A 12012-nucleotide genomic window follows, 5' to 3' on the forward strand; every position below is an offset into this window, starting at 1 on the left:
TTGGATACAAAACAGTTTTGTTATTCTTGACACTCTCCATTTTGTTAAGCAAAATTCTTTTAAACCAATTTTAGAGCCAACCCGTTGTGAAAAAAATAATAATCAAACAATCATCTCAGGTTACAACACGTGTGTTTCGTTGGTAAATATCCAACCTCATCAGATCTTTATTAAAAAAACAAAACGAGAAAATGGTTACAATAACAGATATAAACCAAAAACAAATAAAAATCACGCTAACAAAACATTTACCTCAATTCGCAAGTCACAATCAAATTAAATATCACAATAAAGTCAAAAATACACTGTCAAACATAATATTCGCTCAACTACACAAAATTCAAATCGGACAACGACTATGAAATAATGCAAATCAAAACAGTGTCTGTTGCCTTTTATACCAAAACAAACCACCGGTAGACACAATCAGATGTATCCCCTCTCCTATGCATGAAAACGGTACATTAAGCATCATTGTACATCAAAACAAAATAATAAAAAATATATTGTAAATAAATATGAGATCAGTCAGCTAAGATATAAAATAAACCTTTATATTGTTTACTCAGTAAACTAGTGTCTTCTTGTCTATTTATAGTGTTATAAGACAAATTAATATAAATCATTTCCGAAATTAATCTCTTACAATAGTTAGACTCTCTATCTAAAATTATTGTGTTGTCCCAGTCAAACGAATGTGTAGGATAATTTTTCAAATGCATCGGAACCGGAAGAGATTTATCTAAAGGTGTCTTCCTATGCTCCTCTATGCGTTTTTTTAAACATCTCTTAGTTTGACCAATATATACAGACGGGCAACTATCACAACAAAATTTGTATACTACATTTGTCTCATTCCATTTTTCTGTAACATCTTTACCCAGTTTTATTATGTTGTCCAGCTTATGATTAATTAAAGGTATACAATGAATATTAAACTTTCTTAAACTATGGTTACATAAGTTAAAAAATTTTTTATGAAAAGGCAACGTTAAAACCATCGATTTGATATTCGTATTTTTTCTATCATCCTGAGTACCACTACTATTCCAAAATCTATGTTTACGAATGCGATCCAATATACATGTTTTAAAAAATTTATCCGGGTAATCATTATTTTTTAAAATGCTCTTAACAATTTTTATATTGTCTTCATGAAAAGTTGCATCAGATAGTAATAAAGATCTATCAATCAGATTATATACAATGTTTCTTTTTTGCTGAGTTGTATGGTTAGAATAAAAATTCAAAATTCTGCCTGAACAAGTCGGTTTTTGGTACCAATTAGTAACAATTTTACCGTTTTTGATTATTAACGAAATGTCTAAAAAAGTTATACTATTATTGTATTGGATTTCATGTGTAAAATTTAAATGATTATTGTAATTATTAAAAATGTCAAAAACCAATTGCAAATTATCCCTTTTCATACATAAAATAGTGTCATCTACATATCTAAAATAAAAAAGTGGTGAACAATTATATTTTTCTCGCAAAACATTTAAACAATCTGTCTCCAAATCATCCATAACTAAATCAGCAAACAACGGCGATATTGGAGAACCCATCGGTGTACCAAAAATCTGTTTGTAAATTATTCCATCAAACTGGAAAAAAGTATTATCAAACAAAAACTTTACCGTATCAACTATTTCAGTAAAAGGTATCTCCGAAACAGAGTGAATCTTGTTAAATCGCCTATCAAGACTCTCAATGACTAAATCACACGGAACGTTTGTAAACAAAGAGCTGACATCTAATGAAATTAACATATAATCTGACGGAACTGTTATGTTCAGAAGTTTTTTTATAAGTTGAAAACTATTATCAATATGTGAAAAAGGCCGTAAATTACATTTTTTTAATTCTTTGATAATACTTTTTTCCAGTTTGATGGAATAATTTACAAACAGATTTTTGGTACACCGATGGGTTCTCCAATATCGCCGTTGTTTGCTGATTTAGTTATGGATGATTTGGAGACAGATTGTTTAAATGTTTTGCGAGAAAAATATAATTGTTCACCACTTTTTTATTTTAGATATGTAGATGACACTATTTTATGTATGAAAAGGGATAATTTGCAATTGGTTTTTGACATTTTTAATAATTACAATAATCATTTAAATTTTACACATGAAATCCAATACAATAATAGTATAACTTTTTTAGACATTTCGTTAATAATCAAAAACGGTAAAATTGTTACTAATTGGTACCAAAAACCGACTTGTTCAGGCAGAATTTTGAATTTTTATTCTAACCATACAACTCAGCAAAAAAGAAACATTGTATATAATCTGATTGATAGATCTTTATTACTATCTGATGCAACTTTTCATGAAGACAATATAAAAATTGTTAAGAGCATTTTAAAAAATAATGATTACCCGGATAAATTTTTTAAAACATGTATATTGGATCGCATTCGTAAACATAGATTTTGGAATAGTAGTGGTACTCAGGATGATAGAAAAAATACGAATATCAAATCGATGGTTTTAACGTTGCCTTTTCATAAAAAATTTTTTAACTTATGTAACCATAGTTTAAGAAAGTTTAATATTCATTGTATACCTTTAATTAATCATAAGCTAGACAACATAATAAAACTGGGTAAAGATGTTACAGAAAAATGGAATGAGACAAATGTAGTATACAAATTTAATGTACCGTTTTCATGCATAGGAGAGGGGATACATCTGATTGTGTCTACCGGTGGTTTGTTTTGGTATAAAAGGCAACAGACACTGTTTTGATTTGCATTATTTCATAGTCGTTGTCCGATTTGAATTTTGTGTAGTTGAGCGAATATTATGTTTGACAGTGTATTTTTGACTTTATTGTGATATTTAATTTGATTGTGACTTGCGAATTGAGGTAAATGTTTTGTTAGCGTGATTTTTATTTGTTTTTGGTTTATATCTGTTATTGTAACCATTTTCTCGTTTTGTTTTTTTAATAAAGATCTGATGAGGTTGGATATTTACCAACGAAACACACGTGTTGTAACCTGAGATGATTGTTTGATTATTATTTTTTTCACAACGGGTTGGCTCTAAAATTGGTTTAAAAGAATTTTGGATACAAAACAGTTTTATTGATTTCAAAACACATAGTTATTGCAAAATATATCACCAAGCAGAAGGCTATGGTAAAAGCTAATTACTGGTTCAATAGATTTCAATTGTAGCATTGATTATTTCTGTATTTTTGAGTAATTTTTAAGAGCATCTCTACGTGTGTACGATAGATGTCGAAATTTTATTTGAAATTTTATTTGCTTAAATTTTAAGTCATTCTTGTATAAACTCTTCCGATATTTCTCTGAGCTTTCTTATTATTTTTTAATACTATCTTCATTCTAAGTTGTAAATACTTTACAACAATAAAACGTATTAATTCTAGTCTATGGTTTTTAAGATTTTCATTATCTTTTATGGCGAATAAACGTTTCGGAAATTGACTAACAAATGTACAGTACAATTATCGAAAAACTACTGGACATTGTTTTTCTATTCTTTTTTAACATTTTTCATCCGTCAACGATATAAAATATAAACTATATCTTTTGCTTCATCTCAATAGAGACTTTGTAACAAATCCAGCAATATATTTAAGAACATTATAATTATAAACTTTATTCAGTCTTTTTCCATAATATTTTCGATCGTTTTCCGAATACTGTAATTGATCTTTCTCCCTATTTTCAATGGTCTATATTATTTTTTCTTTGCAAGTTGTATACTGTTTCCAAAATTCAGTTGGTATTTGGATAACTTTAGTATCATCAAGCAATAAATAATTTAAGTTATCTGAAGCTTGTACATTTTCGTATACTAAAAGTCTTTTAAACCTATTGATAAACTGATAATAATAAACTGGATTATTAGAATGCCCTCCTTTTGTTCCGACAGCACTGCAAAATGATTCTAAGTAGTTCTGGGATAGTTTATAAGTCAAATTTATAAATAGCCATCAAATTTTTCATGATAAGTCTTATAAAATTCAATACAATTTTCCAATAAAGTAATTATCTCTACGAATCTAGTTTGTTTTTCAGAGTGTATGACTAGGGTTCCATTAACTGTGACGGTAAACGTCAAATTAGCGCTGATAACCTAACCTGATTGCTGCCTGGGAGGGCAGCACCTACCGGGGGGACGAAATACGTAACGAAGGAATTCGGCGCGCGAGCAGATGGAACGCGCGCGATTGAAACCGAACCAGTGAAGCACTGGTCATCGTCACGCTCACCCGCAACTACGACGCCGATTACTGATACGTGAGCTAGAGATCGAGTCATACAGTGAAGCTTTGACCACCATCACACTCGTCCGCTTTTATTGTCTCGCTACTACCGATTCACGTACCGCCGATACCGGAAGCCTACGAGAAAAATACGTGCCAGTGATCCAGAGAAGTGACCGCTGTTGCTAAAAGTGTCGTACAACCGCACGAGGGAGAGACCTACAGTGCCGGTCAGCCACTTTTACCCCCCCATGGGCAAAATCAGTCTAACTTCAAAGTTTTATATCTCTGGTAGAAATTAACGTACAGAGACGCGCGTGGGTGTGTTTGAAAGGTCTTTCGGAGAGCTTTCAAATGATATGACTCACGGTTGCCATCGATTGTTTTTTTAAATTTTGCCACAATTATGCAAAATTGAAAATTCTGAAATTTTTTTATTATTTTTGACAATTAGCCAATTTTGGAAAAAAATCGTACGAAAATTTGAAGTACACCATTTTTTAGCTATTACCAAGCCCTATCTGAATCACTCATCAAAAATTTATTTTCGTCAAATATGACGCGCGCACGGGCATTTTTTCCTGAAAGTGACAGTTGTGCGTGTGCGTGTGCGCGACCTGCGATAAATAAACAAAAACAGTTCCGCGCAGTGCGACTCTTTATCGTCCGCCTCGTACACCTGCGATATTAAGGTAAGCTGGCCAGCTTGATCTCGCGATCGCGGTTACATGTTTAATGATTAATTTCCGATATCCGAAGCGTGCATGTAACGATTCCAATAACAAAGAGCAGCGAGCGTCCCGACAATACGTGTTGTCGATGAGCGAGCGTCGATGTAAAAAAATCCGCGGGCCGACCTCATATAGTATTTAAGTGATAATAAAAGGTTCTGTTCGTATTCCTAACAAGTGTTCCCGACTCGCTCACTCTTTTTTGCTTCCACTCACTTTCTTATAGGTTAAATAGATTTACTGGTTGACTGACGCCTGTCTTCCCATGCTCTCCGGATTGTATTTCGAGCATAAATGATTACATTCGCCCTTTCAAGAAAATCGCGCGAATAAAAATATAATTAAACGGTGTTACCCCGTTACATAACATAATGCAACTGTTTTATATGTTCGATTATACTTATAGCTTTATTGCTAATTTTTTAGATGTTCAATTTACATATAGCTTCCTCATATTTATATTTATTATCATATCAATTTCTAAAATCCAGTTTATTGAAATCATTGTTTATATCGCAACAAAATATTTCTGTACCTTCGGTTTTTGCAAAATTTTCTACTTGAAAATCATTTTAAGTGTTTCAAAGCATCACTAGTATTTTTACTCAAAGTTTGTGCTGCTCACTTAACATTCATTTTATTCTCTTGCGATTGTATGTGAGCATCCCGCATTTGGTATCAGCCGAAAATCCCATTTTGTTCTAGTATTCAACCAAATTCACAATATGATCCCATAATATGCAATTTCCATTATTATCAAACATGTTTTAACTATTGCCAAAGAATTACTCACCAGTTTTATAACATGTACAACAGTAGTCGATTCGATTAATCGATTCTTCGCGATTCGTCTACTCGAGATGTTAGTTCGAAGGACTAAGAGAGAGAGGGCGCGCGAGGTTTTGAAAATAGGCAGTTAAGCCTCAGCTACTTTTGAGAAGGTACCGTCGGATTTAGTTTGAACTATGTTTCGCCGTTATTTGGTATTAAAATTCCTGGATAATTTTTGGCGTGCGTGAGTGATAGCAGCATCAAAGCAGCATCAAAGCAGCAGCATCACAGCAGCAGCACCTAAAGCAGCAGCAACAAAAGCAGCAGCTATTATGAGAGAGGCAGCGCAGCTGATTCAAGGAGCACCATTGATTCTCTACAACAATTATGGCTGATCACCGTAATTGCACCGCAGGGTAGGTGCACCTTCCTATTATTGCGCAAAAAAATACTTCCGATAGTATTTTGTCTATCGCGAGCGTACTGTTTTCTATTAGCGCCGATCGTTACATTTCGCGGCAATTTTCGAATTCTCTCTCTCTCTCTCACCGAATTCTTAATAATAATTGTAAATCCTATTCGCATACGTTAGTCTTTCGGCCCATAAAAGACTGTATTTTTTATTAATTAAACTTTGTTAATTTTATTCATCGTTTACGTCATTTCGTTTCCTAATAGTTAATAGAACTATAAAGGCTTAAGTCTTAATCCGATTTCGTCTTTTTTATTTCAGTCTCATGTAATACTTGTAAGTTAGTTTTAATAATAGCAACTTTATCTGTACTTGCAAGTGAATTACAAAAATTATATAAAATAGTTATTTTTCCTTTATGATTTTCTAGAACTACTATCAAGACTAGTATATTCCCAGCTTCAGGTACATTTTCGAAATTATTCGCTTTACTCAAATCTATACATCCATATTCTTTATCTCTCACTCATTCAACATTTTTTAACATTTATTTCATCCATGACTAGATTAACTAATACCTCAGTAAATTTTTTTTCACGCTTCAGGTATGTACTTTTTCTTTCATAATTTTAATACCAGGACTATTTACTCCTAACTTGCATTGTACTTCTTGGTACCATAGTTTTTGTATGCGGTAGACATTTAAAAAATATTTCTCTAACATTACTTTACTGGTTTTTAGAATAGTAATGAAGAGGATAGAATAGTAATAAAAAAGGAAACATCAAAGAGTGGTGGATGAGTTACACAAACCAGTACGTCGAAACTATCCTCGTCGAAAAGTCGATATACGCGGAATAGATGAGACGTGGCAAGCTGATCTTGTTGAGATGCAAAGCTATTCTAGAGAGAATAAAGGTTTTCGCTATCTATTAACTATTATAGATACGTTCTCTAAATATGCTTGGGGAGTTCCAGTAAAACAGGAAACTGCTACAGATGTCACTAACACAATGGAGTCTGTATTAAAAAAGGGACGCATTCCTAAAAATCTCCAAGTGGCTAGAGGCAAAGAGTGCTCCAATACAAATTTTCAAAGTTTAATGAAAAAATATAAAATAAACCTTTATTCTACTTATAGCAATCTTAAAGCACCAATTTGTGAACGTTTCAATCGAACACTAAAAAATATTATGTGGAAAAAATTCAGTTTAATAGGAAATTATAAGTGGATTGACTTTCTCCCCAGTTTAATAAAATCTTATAATAATCAAAAACATCGCACAATAAATATGAAGCCTAAAGACGTGACTAAAGAAAATGAAATGCAGGTCTTGACATGATTCTCTTACGATCATTGTCTTTTCAAAAAACCGAAATTCCAGGTAGGAGATAAAGTGCGAGTAAGTAAGTCTAAACACGTTTTTGAAAAAGGATATACTCCTAATTGGTCTTGTAACGGGGTTGCCTACCGTTTAATTATCTTAATTACAGTGATCGCGTAAACGCGTTCGCTATCACCTGTATCAAATAAGAAAGTCGTAGAGCAAGAGGAAACAGGCGTCAGTCAACCAATAAATCTATAAATCTATGAGGAGTGGAGTTATTACGGAATAAACACGCTGAGAGCATTTGTTAACATCACGAACAGAACCTTTTATTTTCTATCAAATGCTACATTAGATCGGCCCGCGTGTTTATGTTGACATCGGCGCTCGCTCAACGACAACATGCGATGTCGGGACGCTCGCTGCTCTTTGTTCGTAGAGCTACTGCATGCACGCTTCAGACGAATAATTAACCGAGCAATAATCGTATCACGATCGCGAAATTAAGCTGGCCAGCTTACCTTTATATTGCAGACGTACGAAGTGGACGACAGCGAGTCGGACTGCGAGAAAACTGTTTGTTTTAGTGTCGCGGATCGCGAATTCGCGCACACGTGGTTTCGCCCTCGATGGCGAAACCTCACGCACACTCTGTCGATCTCGTGGAGGGCGACGCTTCTCCGTCGGCTCAGGTCTCTCTCTTTGGCAGCTATACGGCACCTTGTCAACAGCGATCACTCCTGATTATCACTGGCACGGACGATCTTCTCTTGATTTTCGGTCTTAGCGGCTCGCGAATCGGTAGTTGTTATCGAATAAGCGGACGAGCACGATGATGGATGAATCCTCACTGGTTCGTTTTCAATCGCGCGCGTTCCGTCTGCTCGCGCGCCCAATTCCTTCGTTTCAATTTTCGTCTCCCCGGTCGGTGCTGCCCCCGCGAGCAGCAATTAGGTTATATTATTAGCGCTAATTCGACGTTTACCGTCACAGCCCCCTTCCAGTCTGGACCTACGGGATCCTCGACGATAATCCTATTAGCGCTGTCCCTTCCGAGGTGGAGAGGAGAAAGGATAATAAAGGGTCATAGTCCATGTGATGTTTAGCTAAATTTTTATTCTGCGAAACAGTATAGATGTGGCCCTGCCCACGGGGGCAGGGAAAGATCACCTGGCTGGTCTCGGCGATTCCTCCTGGCCTTGGTCATCTAGTGGAGGACGACCGCGCGCCACCCATCCCAGCCTCTCTTGAACCAGGTCGGCGAGCCGTCGCACACGGGGGCAACGGTCCGTGCGGGTCACCCCGGGGTAGTGGCACACGTTGTACACCTCCCACTGAGCGCGGGATAGGGTGCCTCGTGGGAGGCCTCGTTCCCTGGGGGTCAGTTGCAACCCGTCCCTACGGTTCGGGGCGGACCACAGCGGTCTTTCGACCGTGGGGTCCTCACCCGCGGGCCCTACTACCACATTGATGTGGATGGGCCCCGTTGCGTGACCCCCCTGGCTGCCGTCCACGTTCACCACCAGGCTTACCCCGCACGTTTGCGAGTCCTGGCGTGGCGTGGCCCCCAACCTGACCTCCGGAGCCGCTGTTCTGGCTCCGACGATTGGAGGCTGGAAGAGGCCCATGGGTATGTCACTCGCCGGGCCCTCGAGGGCCTGGCGGTGACGGCGCTGGACCTCCTTCAGCGCGAGCGCGAACTGGCGCCGGCGGGACACCACTTGACTCCAGTATCCTAAGTTACTGGGGCGATGTCCGTATACGCGTCGTATTCCGCGTATACGGTTCGCTGGAGGGTGTTGAGGGTGACCCAGCCTTGCTCGACTTCCCTCAAACCCTCCACGATTTCTACCCAGGTTCTTTCGCCAGGCGTGGACGCCTGGCTAGTGAACCTGGGGCGCTAGGTCGCATCGCTGAAGGCCGTCTCCTCCGTCTGCGTCCCGATGGAGATTGGTAGGGCTCGCATCGGGATCGCAGCTGTTGTGGCTCCCGGTAAGTGGGACGTTTTGGCGCGCGTGATCCCGGGCGTCGTCGACGGGTCTGACGCGGCTGCTTCGTAGGGGAGCTCTTCGATTAGCACGGACGTAGAGCTCTCGTGAGCTCGCGCCCGTGCTTGCTCCTCTTCGTGCCTCTTCTGCCCCGGTAGGTGCAGGGCGGCGTGTATGACGCCTTCGACGGCGGGGCCCAAATCCAACCCGATGAGGGCGGCCGCCGCCTGCTCGAATTGCTCGAGCGTGAACTGCATCCTGTAATAATCCAGCACGTTAGTATCCTGAAATAATTTTAGATATCGAAGGTGGGTGCCTGTTCGGCTGCCCTAGGGCCTTCGTCGCCGAGGTCGAAGGTGGGGTCCTTGGCGTCTGTCTCCCAGGTTCTTCGATCGCCGGGTCTCATGCATCCACGGTTGACGTTCTCGGTGGTCTGCCCCTCTTCCTTTTCCCGACGATGGGAGGAGGGGCTCGAGTAGTCTGTCGATGCTGTGTAGTGTGTGTAGTTAGGGCGTACTTGCGAGGTCTCCCTCGTGGTCGCTTCGCCGCGTTAGTAGAAGAGGCGTTTAGTGGGACTTGGTTGGGGAAATTAAGGCGGATGTGACGAGGTGAGTTCGGAGTTGTCGCGTCGTTATTCCGGAGTGTGTTGTCCGCAATGCCGGTGCGCCCGTTTCCGCGAATCGTCGTATCGCTCGCATTAGGCGGGACGCTCGTCGCCTCGATTCCCTCCGTGGTAGAGGTCTCGTCGTCATCTCGTCGTCGGATCCCATCTTCCGGTAAGTCGTCATCTTGCCCATAATAGGGTTTGAGGTCTTTGGCGTGTACTAACTCCGTGACCTCTTCCTGTTGATTGGCAAGGTGATACGAGTTGGCGCCGAGTACCCTCGTGACTATAAAGGGACCTCTGAACTTGGGTGCTAACTTCGCGGAAATGCCCTGCGCCGCGCAGGATAGCACGCGATTCTTCTTCCACACCCAGTCCCCTTCTTTAAAGCTGTGGGCCCAGCGCTTGGCGTTGTAGTACCTTGCCTGTCTCAGGGATTCATCCGAGGCGCTCTCGTCAGCTAACTGAATGGCGGAACGGCTATTCTGTATATGCTCGTTCCATTGCCCGATTCGAAGTAAACTCTCCTCTCGCGCGACAAGCTCGTCCATTCGTCTTCGAAGAGTATTCGGGGCTTCCGGTTGCCTGCCGTAGTTGAGCATGGTAGGGCTGGTCTCCGTGGAACAATGGACGGCCGTGTTCAACGCGAACATGAGTTCGGGCAGCACTCGGTCCCATTCCCTGTGATTCCCTGTGATTTCCCTCGCAGGTACGAGGTTATCATCGTTTTTAAGGTACGGTTAACCCTTTCCGTAGGGTTAGCCTGCGGGGTGTAGGTTGGGGTGAAGGTCTGTTTTATCCCTTGGTCTCCTAGATACCCGTTTACCAGCTGGTTGCGGAACTCGGTGCCATTGTCGGACAAGAAGATCTTTGGCGTACCGAAACGCAGGATTACCCGCTCCCAGAGTTCCTTCACGATCGTCTTGCCATTGGCCCTACGTATGGGTATGCATTCGACCCATCGTGTGAATACATCGATGAATACCAGGACGTATTCATGCCCTCGAGGGCTCTTCGGAAAGGGCCCGGCGATGTCGCCCGCGACCACTTGCCAAGGCATGGACAACGTTCGGTCCTGCATGAACCCGCGCGGCAGTCGCTGCTGAACCTTGCACTGTTGGTAGACCTAGCACTTTTGGACGTATCCCTTAACGTCCGCGTACATTCCCGGCCAGTAATAGGACTGGGCGATGCGGGCGAAGGTCTTCTCGTGTCCCAAGTGTCCTGCAGTTTCTAGGTCGTAGCTCTCGAACAATACCGCCTTGCGTTCCTCCGGAAGCACGACGAGTTTCCATACGTCCCCGTATCCATCTTCTTCTTGGTGGTCGTTTTGGCTTTAGGTGATACATCACCCGGCCAACAACCTTCCAATCCGGATATTCTTCTGGGTAGCTGTCGACGTGCCGGAATTGTTCCGTGTACCAGGCACTGTCCCTTGACTTCGGTTGGTCCATTGTGCTAACCTCAGCCTTCGTGAGCTCAAAAGCGCGTGATAATGCGTCGGGCAACACATTGTCTGCCCCCTTTCGATATTCGATCTCGAAGGTATGGCCTTGGAGTTGCAAGGCCCATCGGGCTAGACGTCCTATTGGGTTCTTCAGGTTATATAGCCATTTTAGACTATTGTGGTCCGTCACCACCCTGAACCGGTACGCCTCTATGTATGGACGGAATTTTTGGATGGCCCACACGACCGCCAAGCACTCGGGCTCCGTGGCTGAGTAGTCTCGCTCAGCCGGATTAAGGACTCTGCTAGCGTACTCGATGATCCTGTCTCCGTCTCCTATCTGTATCAGGACGGCACCGATTCCCGTAGCGCTAGCATCTGTCTCCAGCACGTACTGCCCGTCGGGTTCCGGTAATCCAAGGCATGGTGCGGATATCACGAGTGCCTTAAGCTTAGCGAAGGCTTGTTCTTGGTCCTCTT

General features: G+C 41.0%; 1 protein-coding gene across 6 annotated transcripts in view; it reads left to right on the plus strand.

The window, feature by feature from the left end:
- LOC131675359 (uncharacterized) overlaps positions 1-12012 on the plus strand; it is a 376622-nt gene that overhangs the window by 93694 nt on the left and 270916 nt on the right. The gene's annotated exons all lie outside the window — the stretch shown is intronic.

Source organism: Phymastichus coffea, unplaced genomic scaffold (genome assembly GCF_024137745.1).
Source record: "Phymastichus coffea isolate CEN01 unplaced genomic scaffold, Cenicafe_Pcof_1.1 PCOF00020, whole genome shotgun sequence".
In the NCBI taxonomy this organism is placed as follows: Eukaryota; Metazoa; Arthropoda; class Insecta; order Hymenoptera; family Eulophidae; genus Phymastichus; species Phymastichus coffea.